Source organism: Oncorhynchus gorbuscha, linkage group LG08, assembly GCF_021184085.1.
Source record: "Oncorhynchus gorbuscha isolate QuinsamMale2020 ecotype Even-year linkage group LG08, OgorEven_v1.0, whole genome shotgun sequence".
Taxonomy (NCBI): domain Eukaryota; kingdom Metazoa; phylum Chordata; class Actinopteri; order Salmoniformes; family Salmonidae; genus Oncorhynchus; species Oncorhynchus gorbuscha.
This window is the reverse complement of record NC_060180.1, coordinates 39,822,391-39,846,180: the sequence shown is the minus strand read 5'-3', so window position 1 is coordinate 39,846,180 and position 23,790 is coordinate 39,822,391. Positions and strand designations below refer to the sequence as shown.

The window sequence follows — 23,790 nt, the reverse complement described above, 5'->3', positions numbered from 1 at the left end:
GTGTCCCCCTGCTTAAGCCAGTACATGTCCAGGCCCGTCTGAAGTTTGCTAGAGAGCATTTGGATGATCCAGAAGAAGATTGGGAGAATGTCATATGGTCAGATGAAACCAAAATATAACTTTTTGGTAAAAACTCAACTTGTTGTGTTTGGAGGACAAAGAATGCTGAGTTGCATCCAAAGAACACCATACCTTCTGTGAAGAATGGAGGTGGAAACATCATGCTTTGGGGCTGTTTTTCTGCAAAGGGACCAGGACGACTGATCCGTGTAAAGGAAAGAATAAATGGAGCCATGTATCGTGAGATTTTGAGTGAAAACCTCCTTCCATCAGCAAGGGCACTGAAGATGAAACGTGGCTGGATCTTTCCGCATGACAATGATCCCAAACACACTGCCCGGGCAACGAAGGAGTGGCTTCGTAAGAAGCATTTCAAGGTTCTGGAGTGGCCTAGCCAGTCTCCAGATCTCAACCCCATATAATTTTTTTGGAGGGAGTTGAAAGTCTGTGTTGCCCAGCAACAGCCCCAAAACATCACTGTTCTAGAGGAGATCTGCATGGAGGAATGGGCCAAAATACCAGCAACAGTGTGTGAAAACCTTGTGAAGACTTACAGAAAACGTTTGACCTCTGTCATTGCCAACAAAGGGTATATAACAAAGTATTGAGATAAACTTTTGTTATTGACCAAATACTTATTTTCCACCATAATTTTCAAATAAATTCATTACAAATCCTACGATGTGATTTTCTGGATTTTTTTCTCTCTCATTTTGTCTGTCATAGTTGAAGTGTACCTACGATGAAAATTACAGGCCTCTCTGATCTTTTTAAGTGGGAGAACTTGCACAATTGGTGGCTGACTAAATACTTTTTTGCCCCACTGTATATATACCATAAAAATCTGCTGTTTCCAGCTACAATAGTCGTTTACAACATTAACAATGTCTACACTGTATTACTGATCAATTTGGTGTTATTTTCTTTAAAAAACAAGTACAATTCTACGTGACCCCAAACTTCTGAACGGTAGTGTATGTGTTCAACTCAACAGTGAATGTCCCTTAACCCTATTTAATTGGCATTCCAATGTCTATTCTGTTATGCCTGGAGTGTGTGGCTGTGTCACACCCTGACCATAGTTTGCTTTGTATGTTTCTATGTTTTGGTTGGTCAGGGTGTGATCTGAGTGGGTATTCTATGTTGGATGTCTTGTTTGTCTATTTCTATGTCTGGCCTGATATGGTTCTCAATCAGAGGCAGGTGTTAGTCATTGTATCTGATTGGGAACCATATTTAGGTAGCCTGGATTTCACTGTGTGTTTGTGGGTGATTGTTCCTGTCTCTGTGTTTTGCACCAGATAGGGCTGTTTTTGGTTTTCCACGTTTATTGTTTTGTAGTGTTAGTGTTTATCTTCTTTTATTAAACATGAATCAATATAACCACGCTGCGTTTTGGTCCGCCTCTACTTCACCACAAGAATACCGTTACACTATGCTACCAGTTCTGATTATACTATCTTCCCATGAAGATTCACAATTACACAATTTCTGCTATTTAAAGGACAGAAATTTGCACTATTCTAATTATTCTAGCATGGAGAGCACGAAGGATTACTGCGGCTGAGTCCCAAATGGTACCCTATTCCCTACATAGTAAACTTATTTTGACCAGAGCTGTATGGGTAGTGCACTATAGAGGGAACAGGGTGCCATTTGGGATGCAGATTGTGACACATGTACACATGGATTTTGTAGATATGTGTACACATGGATTTTGTAGATATGTGTACACATGGATTTTGTAGATATGTGTACATATGGATTTTGTAGACATGTGGTAGAGTAGTGGCCTGAGAGCACACACAATGTGTTGTGAATAGTGTTATGAAATGTAATTTCATGTAGTATTTGTAATTGTATTTAACTGCCTTAATGTTGCTGGACCCCAGGAATGTGGAGCCTTAATAAATACAAAAAACAGTGTTGGGCTGTGCCTGGGAAAGGAGGACAGAGAGGGTTAGTGGTGGGAAGCTAGCTGTGTGGGTGTTAGGGAAATGACAGAGTTTGGGTGTGACCTGTTCTGCTATGCCGTGATCATGTGAGACTCAAGCTAATTATGGAAGAAGAATAAGGTCGTTCCTCTCATGAGGAGGAGAGCGTATATGTGTGTGTGAGTGTTTGTGTGTGTGGCTGTGCTAGCGTGCGTGCGTATTTCATAGAACATACGTAATGTAATGTACTGTATAGGCTAAATGAGATTAGGTAGCTCTTTAGGCCATATTTGTCCTATTTCATGTTGAACAGGCTCACAGTGAAAGAGTGAATGTAGGACAAGTGGTTAGTGAGAGTGAGTATGGGTGCAATCTATATCTGTGTTAGTCTGTGTGTATGAATGTGTGTGTTTGTGGACAGCATGTACTCATCACCCATTACTACCTATTTCCTGTCTCTATCTCTTTCTGCATTGTCGTTTTCTACGCTGAGCTTCCTGAGGCCTCTCCTCGTCTCGGTTTATCCTTACAAGTGGAAACAGTGGCCAAACGGTTCAAACTGATCAATGGCCTCCCATTCACACACAAGGCCGTGTGTGAGTAAAACCCAATCAAGCCCAAGCTGATGAAACTGCTATCTTCAAGTTCACCCCCAAAAACATCTCTCTTTCTCTCTCTCTCCCTGCCAGACAACTTTCCAATGGCTGACATTTCTACGCTGTGACATAGAGCACCATTTCTCTCTTCCTCTCCTTTCTGATGAAATATCTTATTCCCTTGCCATGTTCACATCTCTCCCCCTCTCCCTCCCTCCTTCCCTCAGTTACTCATCCCTCCACAGATAACAGTTCTGTCGTTCTATCGCTCTGTCTGGTCACTGAGGACAGAGTTGGATCAGTGATCATTGAGGTGGGTTCTATTGGGTCACTGGCTGGAACAGAGCCCTCTGGCAGCTCAGTCTGTTAGAAGGAAAGAACACTGTACTTTTGATCTCTCTGGCCAGTGTGTGTTTGCGTTTCTGTGTGGTGTGCGTGTCTGTGAGCACACGTTTCTGTTTGTGCACGCGCGTGTGTGTGTGTGTGTGTATGCGTTCTCATGCGCGTGTGTGTGTAGAACAGTGTTGATGGGTCCAGCACAGCCAGGCTCTGACCCAACCAGCCCTCTCTGCTGCTCTGAGGAAACTATTACACACAGCTCAGCCTTGCTCAGAGCAGCGGCACCCGGACAATGTTCCTCTGTCCATATCTGGCTGTAAACAGGCCCTCAGAATCAGCTCATACACCCTGCCCTACTCTGGCCTGAGTTGGCATGGCCAAGGACCAAGTCCAATGGTACAATCACTGGTGTCACAAAAATAAGGTGTGTGTTTTTATGCCCTACAGTCTTATGCTTCTGTATCACACACACCCATAATATTCTTTCTGACCAGGTCTTGGAGCTCCTAAGGGAAGGGAGGGATGAGTGTGTGTGCATGCGTGTGTCATCTTGGACAGAGGCCAGAACATTGAATCAGACCTAAGAGGAGAGGTTGGTCATCCCATCTCTACAGATCTCCAGAGATAGAGAAAATAACATTGAAAGAAAGAGAAAGAGAGCGAGTGGAGCACTGAGCGAGAGAGAAAGAGAGGTGTTAGCCTTTCTGTCAGCACTTAAAAATAGATGGAAAATTACAGCGCCCCCCCCCCCCTCCCTGCTGCCCCTAGGCTGGAGCACAGGAAGTGTTGAGATGACTGACCATGACGCTATACCCTCCCCTACCTTCAGCTCTGCTCTCTATGCCTGAACGAGAGAGGAGAAGCTTTGACCCCCCACACACCCTAACCACTTCCACAGCAGACAGAGAGAAAGGGAGAGCGACAGATAGAAACAGAGAGGGAATGGGGTTCTCAGCTGAGCTGATATATCAAGGATAGAACATCTATTATTGCAGTAACACTAAAAGAGGCATGTCTGCCTGTCAGCTCCTTTGGAATACATGGAAATTATAATTTGAATGGAAATCTTTCAAATTCATGTCTTTTTAGTGCACAAAGTTCATATGTAATATTGAGAACACAATCAGAACTCTATTTTACAGTTTACATTTGCTCCAGCTATTCCAGTCAGGAAATCATCTGGTGCCGGGATTTCAAAGTAGTTTTCATTTTTCAGTTGGTGGTGATTTAGGTGATCGGTCTGATTTATGCTGCAGAATGAGAAGACAAGACGCTGTTCTCCTTCTAGATAACTATAATAAATCACTTGTGACGACACTACTGTTTACAGGGATCTTTATTTATGGACAGCTCAAAGTGGAAAGAGTATTTGTGACTGAGAAGATTTCGCCAAGAGAGATCATGGGTGTTCTTGGCTAGCTACAGTAGCTAAGCCACACTTGGGCTAGCTAAAGTTTGCTAGCTAGCTATCCTTGTGTTCAAAGTAAAATTGTCAGAAAGTGTCTAGCTAGCTATATATGGTAACATTTCATCATAAATAGCTGAATTATATTGATATGGTAGTTAGCCACATTTTGGGTAGCTAGTTAGCTTGCTGGTTGCAGCACCAATGTCTGTAGCAAGTGTAGATAGCTAGATACTTTACTTCTTGGGAAACATGTTTTAGGCAAAGTGTATTAGCTAGGTAACTAGCTAGCTAACATTCAATATACATCTGTTGTGTCCAACAAGTATTATCAACTACAACATTTAGTTAGCTAGCTAGTCTTAGCTGTTTAAATGGTAGTCTCATCGCATTGATTGGGAATACACTGTCTGCATACACAGTACTGGTCAAACGTTTTAGAACACCTACTCATTCAAGGGTTTTTATTTTATTTGTACTATTTTCTACATTGTAGAATAGTAGTGAAGACATCAAACTATGAAATAACACATAATGTAGTAACCAAAAAAGTGTTAAACAAATCAAAATATATGTTATATTTGAGATTCTTCATATAGCCACCCTTTGCCTTGATGACAGCTTTGCACATTCTTGGCACATTCTCTCAAAGAGTGCAGTGTATAAAGTCAGAACATCTGCTGTCTCAGCCACTGCCTGTCACCTTTGGAGTACCCCAAGCCCCGATCCTACGCTTTTCTCAATTTATATCAACAACATAGCTCAGGCAGTAGGAAGCTCTCATCCATTTATATGCAGATGATACAGTCTTATACTCAGCTGACCCCTCCCTGTTTTTTGTGTTAAATGCTCTACAACAAAACTTTCTTAGTGTTCATGTCAGGTAGTCCCAGGACTACCTGACATGAGGACTCCTTGCTGTCCCCAGTCCACCTGGCCATGCTCCTGCTCCAGTTTCAACTGTTCTGCCTTACTATTATTCAACCATGCTGGTCATTTATGAACATTTGAACATCTTGGCCACGTTCTGTTATAATCTCCACCCGGCACAGCCAGAAGAGGACTGGCCACCCCACATATGCTCTCTCTAATTCTCTCTTTCTTTCTCTCTCTCGGAGGACCTGAGCCCTAGGACCGTGCCCCAGGACTACCTGACATGATGGCTCCTTGCTGTCCCCAGTCTACCTGACTGTGCTGCTGCTCCAGTTTCAACTGTTCTGCCTTATTATTATTTGACCATGCTGGTCATTTATGAACATTTGAACATCTTGGTCATGTTCTGTTATAATCTCTACCCGGCACAGCCAGAAGAGGACTGGCCACCCCACATAGCCCGGTTCCTCTCTAGGTTTCTTCCTAGGTTTTGGCCTTTCTAGGGAGTTTTTCCTAGCCACCGTGCTTTTACACCTGCATTGTTTGCTGTTTGGGGTTTTAGGCTGGGTTTCTGTACAGCACTTTGAGATATCAGCTGATGTACGAAGGGCTATATAAATAAATTTGATTTGATTTGATTTGATTCAACAAGCTTTCTCTGCCCTTAACCTTGTTCTAAACACCTACAAAACAAAGGTCATGTGGTTTGGTAAAAATAATGCCCCACTCTCCACCGGTGTGATTACTACCTCTGAGAGTTTAGAGCTTGAGGTAGTCACCTCATACAAGTACTTGGGAGTATGGCTAGATGGTACACTGTCCTTCTCTCAGCCTGCAGCTTTGATATGTGCTAAGGTTAAATCTAGACTTGGTTTCCTCTATCGTAATCGCTCCTCTTTCACCCCAGGTGCCAAACTAACCCTGATTAAGATGACCATCCTACCCACGCTAGATTACGGAGACGTAATTTATAGATCCGCAGGTAAGGGTGCTGTCGAGCAGCTAGATGTTCTTTACCATTCGGCCACCAGATTTGCATTCAATGCTCCTTATAGGACACATCACTGCACTCTACTCCTCTGTAAACTGGTCATCTCTGTATACCCGTCGCAAGACCCACTAGTTGATGCTTATTTTTAAAACCCTCTTCGGCCTCACTCCCCCCCTATCTGAGATATCTACTGCAGCCCTCATCCTCCCCATACAACACCCGTTCTGCCAATCACATTCTGCTAAAGGTCCCCAAACCACACACATCCCTGTGTCGTTCCTTTTTTCAGGTTGCTGCAGCTAGCGACTGGAACAAGCTGCAAAAAACACTCAAACTGTCATGTTTGTCATTTATTGTCATGTCTTGTCCCTGTGCTCCCCATGCTATTCGTTTCCCTCTGCTGGTCTTGTTTGGTTCTATCCCTCTCTCTCCCCCCTCCCCCTTTCACTCTCTCGCTCTCTCTTCTCTCTGTCGTTCCGTTCCTGCTCCCAGCTGTTCCTATTCCCCTAATCATCATTTAGCCTTCCCACACCTGTTCCCGATCCTTTCCCCTGATTAGACTCCCTATTTATTCCTTTGTGATCCGTTCCTGTGCCGTCGGTTCCTTGTTTTGTATTCCATGCTGTAATTGCGTTTCGCCCTGTCCTGTCGTGTTTTTTGCCGTGATTGTGTATCACCCTGTCCTGTCGTGTTTTGTGCCTTCTTCAGACGCTGCGTGTGAGCAGGTGTCTCAGCTGACTACGGCCTGCGCCTACCCGAAGCGACCTGCAGTCTGTGGCCGCTTCTCCAGTTGTTTTCCCCTCTACTATCTAGAGGATTTCAGTTATTCGGTTTTGAGCATTAATAAACTCTGTTTCTGTTAAGTCGCGTTTGGGTCCTCCTTCACCTGCATAACAGAAGGAACCGACCAAAGAATGGACCCAGCGACTTCAGACGCTCGTTACACTGCCGTCGAGATCCAAGGAGCCATGCTCGGCAGACACGAGCAGGAATTGTCTGCTGCTCGTCATGCCGTGGAGAACCTGGCCGCTCAGGTTTCCGACCTCTCTGGACAGTTCCAGAGTCTACGTCTCGTGCCACCTGTTACTCCCTGGCCTGCCGAGCCTCCTGAACCCAGGGTTAATAACCCACCTTGCTACTCCGGGCAGCCCACTGAGTGCCGCTCCTTTCTCACGCAGTGTGAGATTGTGTTCTCTCTCCAACCCCACACATACTCTAGAGAGAGAGCTCGGGTTGCTTTCGTCATTTCACTCCTTACTGGCCGGGCTCGAGAATGGGGCACAGCTATCTGGGAGGCAAGGGCTGATTGCTCTAACAGATTCCAGAACTTTAAGGAGGAGATGATTCGGGTTTTTGACCGTTCAGTTTTTGGTGAGGAGGCTTCTAGGGCCCTGGCTTCCTTATGCCAAGGTGAACGGTCCATAACGGATTATTCCATTGAGTTTCGCACTCTTGCTGCCTCTAGTGAGTGGAACGAGCCGGCGCTGCTCGCTCGTTTTCTGGAGGGACTCCACGCAGTGGTTAAGGATGAGATTCTCTCCCGGGAGGTTCCTTCAGATGTGGACTCCTTGATTGCTCTCGCCATCCGCATAGAACGACGGGTAGATCTTCGTCACCGGGCTCGTGGAAGAGAGCTCGCATCAACGGTGTTTCCCTGCTCCGCATCGCAACCATCTCCCTCTGGCTTTGAGACTGAGCCCATGCAGCTGGGAGGGATTCGTATCTCGAATAAGGAGAGGGAACAGAGGATCACCAACCGCCTGTGCCTCTATTGCGGAGTTGCTGGACATTTTGTTATTTCATGTCCAGTAAGAGGCCAGAGCCCATCAGTAAGCGGAGGGCTACTGGTGAGCGCTACTACTCAGGTCCCTTCATCTAGATCTTGTACTACTATGTCGGTCCATCTACGCTGGACCGGTTCGGGTGCTACATGCAGTGCTTTGATTGACTCTGGGGCTGAGGGTTGTTTCATGGACGAAGCATGGGCTCGGAAACATAACATTCCTTTCAGACCGTTAGACAGGCCTACGCCCATGTTTGCCTTAGATGGTAGTCATCTTCCCAGTATCAAATTTGAGACACTACCTTTAACTCTCACAGTATCTGGTAACCACAGTGAGACTATGTCTTTTTGATTTTCCGTTCACCGTTTACACCTGTTGTTTTGGGTCACCCCTGGCTTGTATGTCATAATCCTTCTATTAATTGGTCTAGTAATTCTATCCTATCCTGGAACGTTTCTTGTCATGTGAAGTGTTTAATGTCTGCCATCCCTCCCATTTCTTCTGTCCCTACTTCTCAGGAGGAACCTGGCGATTTGACAGGAGTGCCGGAGGAATATCATGATCTGCGCACGGTCTTCAGTCGGTCCCGAGCCAACTCCCTTCCTCCTCACCGGTCGTATGATTGTAGTATTGATCTCCTTCCAGGGACCACTCCTCCTCGAGGTAGACTATACTCTCTGTCGGCTCCCGAACGTAAGGCTCTCGAGGATTATTTGTCTGTGTCTCTTGACGCCGGTACCATAGTGCCTTCTTCCTCTCCGGCCGGGCGGGGTTCTTTTTGTTAAGAAGAAGGACGGTACTCTGCGCCCCTGCGTGGATTATCGAGGGCTGAATGACATAACGGTTAAGAATCGTTATCCGCTTCCCCTTATGTCATCAGCCTTCGAGATTCTGCAGGGAGCCAGGTGCTTTACTAAGTTGGACCTTCGTAACGCTTACCATCTCGTGCGCATCAGAGAGGGGGACGAGTGGAAAACGGCGTTTACTCCGTTAGGGCATTTTGAGTACCGGGTTCTGCCGTTCGGTCTCGCCAATGCGCCAGCTGTTTTTCAGGCATTAGTTAATGATGTTCTGAGAGACATGCTGAACATTTTTGTTTTTGTCTATCTTGACGATATCCTGATTTTTTTCTCCGTCACTCGAGATTCATGTTCAGCACGTTCGACGTGTTCTACAGCGCCTTTTAGAAAATTGTCTCTACGTAAAGGCTGAGAAGTGCTCTTTTCATGTCTCCTCCGTTACTTTTCTCGGTTCCGTTATTTCCGCTGAAGGCATTCAGATGGATTCCGCTAAGGTCAAGCTGTCAGTGATTGGCCCGTTCCAAGGTCACGTGTCGAGTTGCAGCGCTTCTTAGGTTTCGCTAATTTCTATCGGCGTTTCATTCGTAATTTCGGTCAAGTTGCTGCCCCTCTCACAGCTCTTACTTCTGTCAAGACGTGTTTTAAGTGGTCCGGTTCCGCCCAGGGAGCTTTTGATCTTCTAAAAGAACGTTTTACGTCCGCTCCTATCCTCGTTACTCCTGACGTCACTAGACAATTCATTGTCGAGGTTGGCGCTTCAGAGGGTAGGCGTGGGAGCCATTCTATCCCAGCGCTCCCAGTCTGACGATACATCCTTGCGCTTATTTTTCTCATCGCCTGTCGCCATCTGAGCGCAACTATGATGTGGGTAACCGTGAACTGCTCGCCATCCGCTTAGCCCTAGGCGAATGGCGACAGTGGTTGGAGGGGGCGACCGTTCCTTTTGTCGTTTGGACAGACCATAAGAACCTTGAGTACATCCGTTCTGCCAAACGACTTAATGCCCGTCAAGCTCGTTGGGCGTTGTTTTTCGCTCGTTTCGAGTTTGTGATTTCTTACCGTCCGGGTAGCAAGAACACCAAGCCTGATGCCTTATCCCGTCTGTTTAGTTCTTCTGTGGCTTCTACTGATCCCGAGGGGATTCTTCCTTATGGGCGTGTTGTCGGGTTAACAGTCTGGGGAATTGAAAGACAGGTTAAGCAAGCACTCACGCACACTGCGTCGCCGCGCGCTTGTCCTAGTAACCTCCTTTTCGTTCCTGTTTCCACTCGTCTGGCTGTTCTTCAGTGGGCTCACTCTGCCAAGTTAGCGGGTCATCCCGGTGTTCGAGGCACTCTTGCGTCTATTCGCCAGCGCTTTTGGTGGCCGACTCAGGAGCGTGACACGCGCCGTTTCGTGGCTGCCTGTTCGGACTGCGCGCAGACTAAGTCGGGTAACTCTCCTCCTGCCGGTCGTCTCAGACCGCTCCCCATTCCTTCTCGACCATGGTCTCACATTGCCTTAGACTTCATTACCGGTCTGCCTTTGTCTGCGGGGAAGACTGTGATTCTGACGGTTGTCGATAGGTTCTCTAAGGCGGCACATTTCATTCCCCTCGCTAAACTTCCTTCCGCTAAGGAGACGGCACAAATCATTATTGAGAATGTATTCAGAATTCATGGCCTCCCGTTAGACGCCGTTTCAGACAGAGGTCCGCAATTCACGTCACAGTTTTGGAGGGAGTTCTGTCGTTTGATTGGTGCGTCCGTCAGTCTCTCTTCCGGGTTTCATCCCCAGTCTAACGGTCAAGCAGAGAGGGCCAATCAGACGATTGGTCGCATACTACGCAGCCTTTCTTTCAGGAACCCTGCGTCTTGGGCAGAACAGCTCCCCTGGGCAGAATACGCTCACAATTCGCTTCCTTCGTCTGCTACCGGGTTATCTCCGTTTCAGAGTAGTCTGGGTTACCAGCCTCCTCTGTTCTCATCCCAGCTTGCCGAGTCCAGCGTTCCCTCCGCTCAAGCGTTTGTCCAACGTTGTGAGCGCACCTGGAGGAGGGTGAGGTCTGCACTTTGCCGTTACAGGGCACAGACGGTGAGAGCCGCCAATAAACGCAGGATTAAGAGTCCAAGGTATTGTTGCGGCCAGAGAGTGTGGCTTTCCACTCGCAACCTTCCTCTTACGACAGCTTCTCGTAAGTTGACTCCGCTTCATTGGTCCGTTCCGTGTCTCCCAGGTCGTCAATCCTGTCGCTGTGCGACTGCTTCTTCCGCGACATCTTCGTCGCGTCCATCCTGTCTTCCATGTCTCCTGTGTTAAGCCCTTTCTTCGCACCCCCGTTCGTCTTCCCTCCCCCCTCCCGTCCTTGTCGAGAGCGCACCTATTTACAAGGTACATAAAATTATGGACATGCGTTCTCGGGGACGGGGTCACCAATACCTAGTGGATTGGGAGGGTTACGGTCCTGAGGAGAGGAGTTGGGTTCCGTCTCGGGACGTGCTGGACCGTTCGCTCATCGATGATTTCCTCCGTTGCCGCCAGGATTCCTCCTCGAGTGCGCCAGGAGGCGCTCGGTGAGTGGGGGGGTACTGTCATGTTTGTCATTTATTGTCATGTCTTGTCCCTGTGCTCCCCATGCTATTCGTTTCCCTCTGCTGGTCTTGTTTGGTTCTATCCCTCTCTCTCCCCCTCCCCCTTTCACTCTCTCGCTCTCTCTTCTCTCTGTCGTTCCGTTCCTGCTCCCAGCTGTTCCTATTCCCCTAATCATCATTTAGCCTTCCCACACCTGTTCCCGATCCTTTCCCCTGATTAGACTCCCTATTTATTCCTTTGTGATCCGTTCCTGTGCCGTCGGTTCCTTGTTTTGTATTCCATGCTGTAATTGCGTTTCGCCCTGTCCTGTCGTGTTTTTTTGCCGTGATTGTGTATCACCCTGTCCTGTCGTGTTTTGTGCCTTCTTCAGACGCTGCGTGTGAGCAGGTGTCTCAGCTGACTACGGCCTGCGCCTACCCGAAGCGACCTGCAGTCTGTGGCCGCTTCTCCAGTTGTTTTCCCCTCTACTATCTAGAGGATTTCAGTTATTCGGTTTTGAGCATTAATAAACTCTGTTTCTGTTAAGTCGCGTTTGGGTCCTCCTTCACCTGCATAACACAAACTGGACAGTTTTATCTCCATCTCTTCATTCAAGGACTCAATCATGGACACTTACGGAAAGTTGTGGGTGCATCACGTGATGTAATGTTGTCTCTACCTTCTTGCACTTTGTGCTGTTGTCTGTGCCCAATAATGTTTGTACCATATTTTGTGATGCTACTATGTTGTGCTGCTGCCATGTTGTGTTGCTACCATGTTGTTGTCATGTTGTGTTGCTACCATGCTGTGTTGTCATGTGTTGCTGCCATGCTATGTTGTTGTCTTAGGTATTTTTTTATGTAGTGTTGTCTCTTGTGGTGTGTTTTGTCCTATATTTTATGTAATTTTTTGTATTTTTAATCCCAGCCCCATCCCCGCAGGAGGTCTTTTGCCTTTTGGTAGGCCGTCATTGTAAATAAGAATTTGTTCTTACCTGACTTGCCTGGTTAAATAAAGTAAATAGACAAAAATGTTGTTGAGACTCATTTAATGAAGCCTAAATTAGCATTATTATTAAGTATGGTGGTTTTTGTGGAGACCTTTGCCTGTCACATTTAAAGTTATATTCATACGTTGAAAACAGCAGTTTGTGGTTGAAATTGAATGTCAGAAAGTTTCCTAAACTGACTGGAACTGATTTGCAATTGATTCCCTTTCCAACTCTACCTCACTTCCCCCATTAACAGACAATAGCTATAACATCAAGTTATGTGTGTATGTAAATCTGGCTTCCTGAATCTGAAGTGATGCATGTTCCCCTCTTTCTCCCCTCTGCCTCACACACCCCGTCACATATTCCAACCACGTGACTTGAAGTAGGAGTGGCCAGAGAGAGCACATGCAGGGGCCAGATGGTATCATGCTGTTATGACAGTAGCAGACTGGGAAATTCAAAGTTACTTTCGTAACCCTGGTTCTCTGATAATATGAGTGAGTGACACAACGTCTGTCGGAAATGGACAGGACGAGTGACAAATAACGAATAACGAGGGCCCTTCCCTCTTTATAATGCACCACTCGCCTGACCTTTGGTCATTTTAAAGCATGCACCTCTTCTTTAAGCTCTTCCGAGCAGGGAAATGCAGTGAAACAGCTCACTCATATTATCAGAGAACTGGGGTTGTGAAAGTAACCTTGAGTTCTATTTCAAATACTAATTTCAATGTCTCACAATGGGATATGATCAACTCCTGTATCGCAGACATGCTCTCCGAAGCCAGGGTAGTCCCAACAGTATCACTCCTCAGCGGCTTCGACACGGAGGACAGTATCTGCCAACGAAGGTGCAGTGACATCCAGTTGGTAAAACCTCATAAAAGTGCCTTAGACAGAGCCCAAGAGGTTGCCATACCTCTGGCGGAATGAGTCCTCAGGCCCTCCGGGGGCTGTAAACCCTTGCTATTAGAAGCCAATATAATAGCCTCCACTATCCAATGAGATAGCAGCTGATGAGACAGGGGACAACCCCTGCAGGAAGGCATCCAAGAAACAAAGAGGACAGGCACTTCAGAACAAACGTCCTTTCAATTTTTTGTTGTTGTTAGGGGGGGGGATTTGTGGGCAGAACTGAAAAAGTGTGTGCGAGCAAGGAGGCCTACAAACCTGACTCAGTTACACCAGCTCTATCAGGAGGAATGGGACAAAATGTACCCAACTTACTGTGGGAAGCTTGTGGAAGGCCACCTAAAACGTTTGACCCAAGTTAAACTATTTCTGACCCACTGGGAATGTGATGAATGAAATAAAAGCTGAAATAAATCATTCTCTCTACTATTCTTCTGACATTTCACATTCTTAAAATAAAGTGGTGATCCTAGCTGACCTAAGACAGGGTATTTTTACGAGGATTAAATGTCGGGAACTGTGATAAACTGTGTTTAAATGTATTTGGCTACGGTGTATATAAACTTACGACTTCAACTGTTTGTTAGTAGAACCCCACTTCCCCTGGCTTAGACAGCATTTAGACTCAGTGGATTATAACCTTCCCTCTGTCCAAAAGGTCCTGCAAGAAGCATAAAACCTTGGATACGGAGCATTGGTAAGGAATGATCTATTTTAGGTCACACCAGTTGTTTCTATACAGTCAGCATGTAGAAGGGGCTCTGACTCTATGGAAAGTGGCAAGCCTGTCCCATTCAGATTCATCCTCCCATGAGCAAGGCCCAGAGGATCATGGTTTCTGGGTAAGGGTGGGAAATCTCTCAGTTCGTTTGGGTCAGAAGATCCCTGCGTGATGGAAGCTGCCAGGGTTTGTTGTAAAGCAGGAGAGTGATTCCTGTTAACCAGAGCCTTAGGCGTAAAGTAGAGTGGGGTGTATGAGGCATAGAGTGACTAGAGTGGGGTGTATGAGGCATAGAGTGACGTGTATGAGGCATAGAGAGACTAGAGTGGGGTGTATGAGGCATAGAGAGACTAGAGTGGGGTGTATGAGGCATAGAGAGTCTAGAGTGGGGTGTATGAAGCATAGAGTGACTAGAGTGGGGAGTATTTTATTTTTACATTTATTTAACCAGGCAAGTGGGTCTAGGAACAGTGGGTTAACTGCCTATTCAGGGACAGAACAACAGATTTGTACCTTGTCAGCTCAGGGGTTTGAACTTGCAACCTTCCGGTCTCTAGTCCAATGCTCTAACCACTAGGCTACCCTGCCGCCCCAGTATGAGGCATAGAGTGGGGTGTATGAGGCATAGAGTGACTAGAGTGGGGTGTATGAGGACTAGAGTGGGGAGTATGAGGCATAGAGTGACTAGAGTGGGGTGTATGAGGCATAGAGAGAGTGGGGAGTATGAGGCATAGAGTGACTAGAGTGGGGAGTATGAGGCATAGAGGACGAAAAGTGTAGAGCAACACCCTCGGTGTGTCAGCCCATCTATCCGCAGTGGTTTGTTTCCTGTTAGCGCAAAGAACAGTGAGCAGTGTGCGTCTTTGTGCGATGCAAAGAGATCTATGGTGGCTCAACCGTATCTGGTTGACTAGAGGTCTTTACGGGTCCAAAAAGTTAGACCCGTTCCAAAATGGAAATGTGGCTTTCCCATCCAGACCCAATATGCATGTGTTTTGATGTGTAGCATTTGCAAAACTGTATAGACTATTTTACAGCTGTCAGAGACTAAATGCATCAGGGCATAGGGCATTGCATGCATAGGCTTAGGAATCCACTGTATGACATTAATATTTAAAATAAATAAATTTGGCCACAGAGTATTAATAGCTTCTAAAAAAATAGCTGTAGGTTAAGTTATCACAAGCCTACAGTTTGGAAGACTGCAATTTGGGCAGCATGTGCACCAAATATAGTGCAGCTTGTTGCATTGTGGCCATAGACATATAATCCATAGAATGGTATTGGAACCTCTAGAAGGGTTTTAGAACCAATTTGACTGTTAAACCCATGGGTACACTACGCTTGGCTGCCAGTCTTGACTTCAATGGGAACTACCATCTATGGATTATATTTCTATGGTTCTTTGTTGGCTGTCAGTTTGCCTCTCTCGCACTCTCTCTCTTTGCTCTCACTCTCCTCAGTAGCAGATGCACGTAAAGGTGAGTGTCCGGAACCCGTTTCAGATGATTCTGCCCGGCTTGAGCTATAGGTATGTTTTATTGAGTTTCATTATTTTGTCTACCATGACTAGAAGATGAGATCTCAATGACTTTGAAAGAGGGGTCTCAAAGGAACATAGGAGGTTTAAAGTGTGTGCCTCTCTCAGTCACCAGATCTCAACCCAAGTTACCACTTATGATGGGAAATTCTGGAGCGGTGCTTGGGACAGCGTAGTAGCGGTGCTTGAAACAGCATAAGTAGTCCTTTCCTGCAGTCAAATGACCTAGTGGCCTCCTATGGAATGTTATACAAATCCGGTGTTTCTATGTTAAACAGTTTTGTTATATTTCCATTCTATATCTGACATGGTACAGGTGTCTTATTTTATGTAAACCCATAATTATGTGTGTGAGGTGAATACTTTAGCTTCAAAGTTGATTTGTTTAAGACTACGAAGAAACACTGTGTGACCTTTATTTAGCCCACTGCAGTAAAATGAAGACACGTTATGTTGCTGTTTCCTTTATTTTGGCAGTTACCTGTACAGTATGCCTGGGACATGAGTCACACATAGAGAAAGTAGGTGTACTCTGCTCCACAGATTCATTTTAACAGCTAGTCTGTGTAGATGCAGTCTGTATAGATGCAGACAGCAAAATGCTCTAGGGCATGGGAAGAGGAGAGATAGATGGCATCCTACTCTGTTTGTCTATTGAGACCGGAGGGAGCGTGAACATGCTGACTTCCACCCCTGGCCGGAACCTGAAAAGGCGCAGTGGGGCTGTCGAGCAACCAGGAAGTAATGGGAGTGGAAGCCGCGATGGCTCTCTGCCGCTGGTATTGCTCTGATTGCCCCTTTGCCCAATACAGAAGAGATTTCCTGCTCTAGTATGCAAGCTAAATCCCCACTTGCTACTGAAGCAAGCATCCTGTTGAAAACGGGTGGCTCCATAGCAAACTGCAGTATGCTCCCCTTTGTAACTGTGGACGAGAACCAGGGCTGTACTGTGCATGCACACCAGGTCCCTGCTCTTGCGGCGAGTCACCAATGATGTGGAGTCACTGGGATTTGGGGACAGTGCTCGGGGCAGGTGGTGGCAAGGGTAGCCTTGACGGCATAGCTGACCTGGTTTTTGAGTCTCTTTGTAAGTAAACAAAAAATGACTGAACGTTATGTGAACTATGCAAGAGAGCTAAGCTAGCGGTGTGCTAGCTGAGATAGGCCGCATGAGCACTTTGCTTAGCATTAGTACAGCCAGCCTTCCCGCGTTAGCTAGACTGTTTTAGGCCGTCTCGTGGACCGGATCACCACATTGTGGGACTGATTCAGTTAGTATGCACAAAGCAACTTAATGCTAAGTAAACTAAATACGAGAGCTAACCTAGCAATCGCTAGATTGTGGATAGCTAGCTACAGTTCACCGTGGGGCTAGTAGCGTAGCTTGGGCTAGTAGCGTAGCTTAAGCTAGCGCGGGCCAGTACTTGATGAAACCTTACAAAACATCCAGCACTCGTTCGAGAGCAGACTGAGTATGTTTGATACCCATGGGGTACGGGGGCCCAGAATAATGCCGGGAGAAAAGTATTGCTAACCGGTTTATACATGTGATTGCACCGCGTTAGCTGAAGAAAACCACATGAATAACGTTGCTTCTTGGGTCTTTTTTGACCATAACACGGCAGCAGGATAGCCTAGTGGTTAGAGCGGTGGACTAGTAACCGGAAGGTTGCGAGTTCAAATACCCGAGCTGACAAGGTACAAATCTGTCGTTCTGCCCCGGAACAGGCAGTTAAACCCACTATTCCCAGTCAGTCATTGAAAGTAAGAATGTGTTCTTAACTGACTTGCCTGGTTAAATAAAGTTTTTAAAAAGCGGTCAGTTAAGCAAATAGTCAACATTAGACGTACTAAACGAGAATGACCAAAGGACGGGCGAGTGGCGCCTGATTCCTCGGTTACATCATTACGCAGTACGTCAGTCTTGCCCGGCTACGGAATAGACAAGTGTAGTGTTTGTAACGCAAGCTGGAGGAGAGCCTGTCTCTTGTCAGAGATCGCATTTATTTTGGGAAAAAAATATGACCTTCTCATTCTATACAGGATATATGGTTTCAAGTGACAAAATATGTTTTGTTTAGTTACTTTTTTCTCAACCAGTTTCTCTAACTTTATATAGCAAGTCAAGCTAGCTTGCTAAAGGTTAAGCTAGGTTGAAGATAGCATTGTACCTAGTGACCTCCACCTAAGAATTATCATCACAATCAACTTAAACGGGAGGCAACAGCCATATAATATAATTGGCCAAACAGTTGTGTATTATTTGACATTATTAAATTAGTTTCACTTATGGGAATGGGTAATTATCTATTTCTTCTGCATGCACAATAAGAAGTGTGTGTGAGATCCATGTTTACTGCTCAAAGTGAAATGTTTCATTGTGGCTTTTAGTTTATTCAGCCTGTTTCTTTGCAACAGGCAATTGACACTCTTTGTAGGATTTACTTCAATTGCCTTGTTCAGTGATGTTTGTTTAGAATTTGCTTTGGAGATTCTTGTTATTTTTATTGCATCGTAATCCATGGTGTCTGGGCGCTTGCGTGCGAGTCTCCCTGTCTCGTGCAGGTGGTCCTTCTGTAGCTCAGTTGGTAGAGCATGGCGCTTGTAACGCCAAGGAAGTGGGTTCGATCCCCGGGACCACCCATACGTAGAATGTTTGCACACATGACTGTAAGTCGCTTTGGATAAAAGCGTCTGCTAAATGGCATATATTATTATTATTAATAATTGTTCACACGCTGCTAGCTATCGCATAATGCCACCGAAAACCATACATTTTCATTTATTCTGTGGTTTGGTAACTTCCTGTTCTTCCACGTACTCTGGCTGGGTGGAAGACGATGCAAAGTTTGAAAAATGTAAAAGTATGTGGTGTCCGTGTCTCAACGGGAGCCTTCAACTGCAAGGAGGCGTTGCGTTTCCACTTTGACGCCCCATTAAAATGCATGATATCCTGTGCAACATAATGCTTATGGATAACGTGAAACAGGCTTTATGAGGAGGGGGGGGCTCACCGCATTCGCCACTTTACCTGTTTGTCTCCGAATAGGTTGACCACATGTCCCGCAACCAAACAATCATGTCCTGCATTTTATCAATGAAATTCAAACTCCACAAAAAAATGTTTAAGTCGATTTCTCCCGTATTTCAATCAGACATTCCAACCTGTCTTGCAGTTACGTTGTGCTTATGAAAATATATACACTAAGTGTACAAAACATTAGGAGCACCTTTCTAATATTGAGTTTGCACCCCATTTTGGCCCTCAATTTAGGTGCAATTTTGTTCAGCCTCAATTCGCTGGGACATGGACTACAAGGTGTCGAAAGCATTCCACAGTGATGCTGGCCCATGTTGACTCCAATGCTTGATACACACAGGAAACTGTTAAACGTGAAAAACCCAGCAGATTTTGACACACTCAAACCGGTGCGCCTGGCACTTACAACCATACCACATTCAAAGGCACTTTAATATTTTGTCTTGTCTGAATGGCACACATACACAATCACAATACACAAACACAATTGTTTCAAGCATTACAAATCTTTCTTTAACCTGTCTCCTCTTCATATACACTGATTGAAGTGGATTTAACAGGTGATATCAATAATCATAGCTTTCACCTGGATTCACCTGGTCAGTCTGTCAGGGAAAGACATATCTCAAATTGTTGTTGAGATCTGATATTCTGTGCAGCATAAGATGATACGTCGGCCAATGTCATAGGCCCATCGTCAACCAATCACACTTCTCAAATATTTTGGGCCTAAATTCCAGCTAAACTTGGAGGACCGTTTTGCTTAACTACTTACAAAACATGTGCTTCTGACAAAAAGCTACAAGTAAGTAAATAGCCGTATTAGACTAAAAGATAGGTTATTTCGTCAAACTTGTGAGGCTCTCCATGCTCATTAGATGCTTATTCAACGTATTTGCTGCTACTTCACTCAATCTCATTTTAAATCTCAGTTTTTGACTGTTTTACATTCCCTGAGACCAACCAGATATGTATCCTTGGCCAAATATTCCCATATTTTCATAAAACAATCACACGTCTCTCGTTTCTGCATCACCAAATTTTTGAGCGGGTGCATTCCGCCAATTCTCACAATAGTGCTCTTCTCACAATGGTGCTCATCTTTTAGTAAAGTTAAATCAAAGCTGAATCAACGTCTTGGAAGATGACATAATGATTCATTTGTATTTTACATAACAAAACCAAATATAATAGCATAGTATAACGTTACATCAAAAACACCACCTTCGGAATACTGTCGTCAAAAATAAATTCTCATGCGGCCAAAACTCAACAGCGCTCGCCACTAGGCAGAATTAGCTTAGATTGAAACAATATAGTCCTACAGGAAGACTATATAGTCTGCTAACACCATCTGCTCTAATTCGCTCACAAAAAAGTCATTCAAGAAGATCTAAATGCATATTCCCATGAAACTAATTGAGATCAAATGATTGCTATGCAATGCTGCCAGCATGTTGTATTCATATAGACTACACTGTCCCGGAAAATCATCCTGTTGTCCCACATTTTGGTATTTTAAATGTGTTCACCCTTTCTCTCCGACAGACATCGTGTGATCTGTTCTTTATGGTAGTAATCTGCTTGCAGCCAATCCCAATGTCAGACATTGAAACGAGTATATGAATGAGAACCCCTCACTGTGTTAAACAAAAACGTATTCTTGACAATACACAATGTATGTTGGCGGTTGAGAGAATGTTTCAGTTTATACAGTGCTGTTTGAAACCACACCATAAATATGGTGTTTTCATTGCTCATTCAGTCAAAACCTTTCTCAGGCTTCGGTACTCCTGTGGGTATGAGTTAACTTTTAAAACTGTGAGTTTTTTCTGTTAATGTCTCTATGTTGTTGTGTCGGTTTACATGTGCTTGTGTATTGTGTTGTGTTCTGTGTGGACCCCAGGAAGGGTAGCTGTTTCTAATGTATGCCTTACAACTAATCAGATTGAATAAAACAATAAACCAATAAACTCCCCAGGACTTTCTCTTAACCCCTGACCCCTTGATCATTCATTATGCCAGACAATCAAATCACAGCACCACATATGGCCGTAGCCCACAGCTTCATCCTGTGTCGTATCACCTTTCTTCTTACCTTGAGGGAGTCGAAGCAGGCGATGACTCGTCCATTCTCCACCTGGCAGCTCTTGGCTGGGTGGGCGAACTTACACTCCTGGTCGGAGCGTGAGCACGTGCCTCTCTGGAACTCCCGACACACCTCCAGTGTCAGCCATTTTGTGTCCCGCATGTGCGCCATGTTCATGTGCGCCATGGTCACAAAGACAGTCCAGGAAAATAATAGTAATCCGTCTGACTCGGGCTAAAGCGTGATGTGTGTGTTGGTGTGTGTCCCCTTTGGTTGGATATGTCCGCTACACCTTATTCTTCTGAAAGATCCGAGTGCAAGATCCGATGTATCAAGGCGATAGGTGAAATGTGTTGTAAAATTGTTGTGTGTATGTAACACACTCAACAGACAATGATCTGAGCAGAGATTGACTCTACCACTGTTTGTCTCAACTTGTATCTCACCAACAATTCAGCATGTAACCCAGAGGGAAAGTTCACTCTTCAGATCCTTCTTTCCTGACTACAACAGTGCTGTAGGCTGTGACTGAATGGAGATCAATGGAGATTAGAGACACTGAGGGGTCTGAAAGAGAGAGGCTGGGCCCAGAAGGAGAGAGGCTTTCTGGGGTAGGGTGGTACAGGAGGGCAGGTGAAGGCTTAGGGCAGTAAGCCTGGTGACGATGGGGCTGGTGCAGGTCTGGGCGTGGATTTTTTAGGCGTGGGCCGTGACGAGGGGTGTGGTTGGTATCCTTGTGCTCGCGTTATCGTGGCAGCAAGCGAGGCGGGGGGGAGCTTCTGCTCTAGAAGCGGATCGAAGCTGCAGCAGATGTCAGGGAAGGCACTTCCTCTGTAGAGAACGAGAGAGACAGGGAGAAGGAGAGAGAGACATTAGCTTGGTGATATATACTTCCACAGAATCGATTTAGACCTGATTTATGCCTCCATTCATTCCTCAGTGGAAACTCCTAGAGCACGATATAGTTATTTTCCAAGAGCACGCTACTTTCCCTTATTCATTCTGTTCAGTCTCTAGAACCCATCTATGCAGCTGTGGGAACAGGTAATGTGTAGAAATGTCAGCCATGCGAGTGTGTCTGCTAAAACAAATAAAACTTTCACCCTCCGCACTCCCACAAACATCACACACACACACCACGCCATACCACACACAAACAGCATGTACAAAGCACTCTTTCAGTCGGAAAATCTAATCAAACCCCATATCACTTACAGTTGAGCACTGCACAACCAGACGTGGCAAATCTATTTAAAAGAGAAAGTAAGAGAGAAAGAGAGCGAAAGCAGCGGGAACTGGAGGGGAGGGTGGTAATTTCCCTTTCTCAGAAGCGGTGTGTGTGTGCGGGGACCAATGAGAGTGGGCGGAATTGCAGCAACATTCTGGGCCGAGTGCCAGGTGAATGGGAGGGGTGGAGCCAAGGCGAGGTCGACCTGGCTGACTGACTGCCACCAGAGAGAGAGAGAGAGAGAGAGGGAGGAGAAAATGAGAGGGGGGAGGAGAACCTGCGAGGAAGAGAAAATGGTTAGTTAAAAAGTGAGTCAGAGAGAGAGAAGGGGGAATTAAAAAGTGAGAAAAAGAAACCCAAAGCCAGAGAGAGAGAGATAAGCCCAGGCCAAGATAATCAGTTTCCCTGCCATGACAACTATCTTATTCCTGGAAGCAGACAATGATGATGAGTTTGTTTCTCTTGCGCAATTTACCAAATTTCACAACCGATCAAATAAAACCTTGCTTCCTGAGAAAGGAAACCTACTCAAGCATGTCCAGAAAGAAATGAAACCTCTACAATAGAACGACATGCCAAAAGTAATTATCATACCATCACAGTGAATTACCACCAATTAATGAAGTGCTAGATATAAGAACGTAAAAAGAGTCAGATCACAGATTGAGATCACTGGCCAAACAGTACCTATGATTACTTGTCAATTCCCTTTTCCCACTGTTTGTAGGTGTGACCATTGGTGAAATGTGGCGCTGACCCCAATTAGTCGACTGGTCGATTGTTTGGTCGATAGGCTTTTGATCGACTGAGATTTTTTTTTTAAGCAGTAGCAAATATATATATTTTTAATGGCACACAGGACACCTGTCTGACTCGCACCCATCTCAGTGAACTAATCCACAAAGCACTTCTCTCTCCCGCCAATTTGCGCACATTCATTGTTTCATAACTTCATTGTGGGAATTGTTTGCGTTGAGTGTTAGTGTATATCAATTCCCCATTACATATCACCAGTAGTAGCCTATATTTACCATTAATTCCTATCATTTCTAATGCACAATGTTTGTTTGGTCATGGTCATTTCTGTTAATGCATTATACTTTTAGTATTTTACCACTCTCATTGTCAGAGTGAACACGTAGTTTGCAGAGCGCACAACCTATGCTACACTTGTGAGAAGTGATTTTTGTTTTATTTCATTCCATTTATGTGTTTTGTCAATTTAGTCATTGTCTTTTGTTTGGAGCGCTACTGTCAATGTTGAATAAGGACGGGCACCTGACAACGTATATCAGATCAAATCAATTTTATTTGTCACATGTGCCGAATACGACAGGTAGACCTTACAATGAAATGCGTACTTACAAGCCCTTAACCAACAAGAAATAGAGTTAAGCAAATATTTTCAAAATCAAATTAAAAAATCAAATTAAAAAGTAACACAAGACAAATACAGGGCTATAAACAGGGGGTACCGGTACTGAGTCAGTGTGCGGGGGTACAGGTTAGTAATGAGGCTATATACAGGGGGTACCGGTACTGAGTCAGTATGCGGGGGTACAGGTTAGTAATGAGGCTATATACAGGGGGTACCAGTACTGAGTCAGTGTGCGGGGGTACAGGTTAGTAATGAGGCTATATACAGGGGGTACCAGTACTGAGTCAGTGTGCGGGGGGTACAGGTTAGTCAAGGTAACTTGTAAAGTAACTATGCATAGGTGGGGAAAAAGTGAGTGGAAGCAGTATAAAAACAAAGGGGGGTGTAAAAGAGAAAAATGCTCTGATCCAGTGGAAAGTCATAATATAGGTATAACTGATGAGCTCTTATCTATTGCGCAAAATAGCCTACAGCTGTGTGTGTCTATTCAGAGCTCACTGGGGCGGAAACTCTGAGGGCCCAGAAGATTTTATACAATGTTGCAAGTTTGCTACAGA

At 45.3% G+C, this 23,790-nt stretch overlaps 1 pseudogene across 1 annotated transcript in view; it reads right to left on the bottom strand.

Annotated features, from left to right (window-relative positions):
• Positions 1-23,790, bottom strand: part of LOC124041646 — an 89,425-nt pseudogene that overhangs the window by 49,675 nt on the left and 15,960 nt on the right. The window contains exon 2 of the transcript XR_006839972.1: positions 20,637-21,458. The product of XR_006839972.1 is annotated as a muscleblind-like protein 1 (transcript). The remainder of the gene's footprint in view (positions 1-20,636; positions 21,459-23,790) is intronic.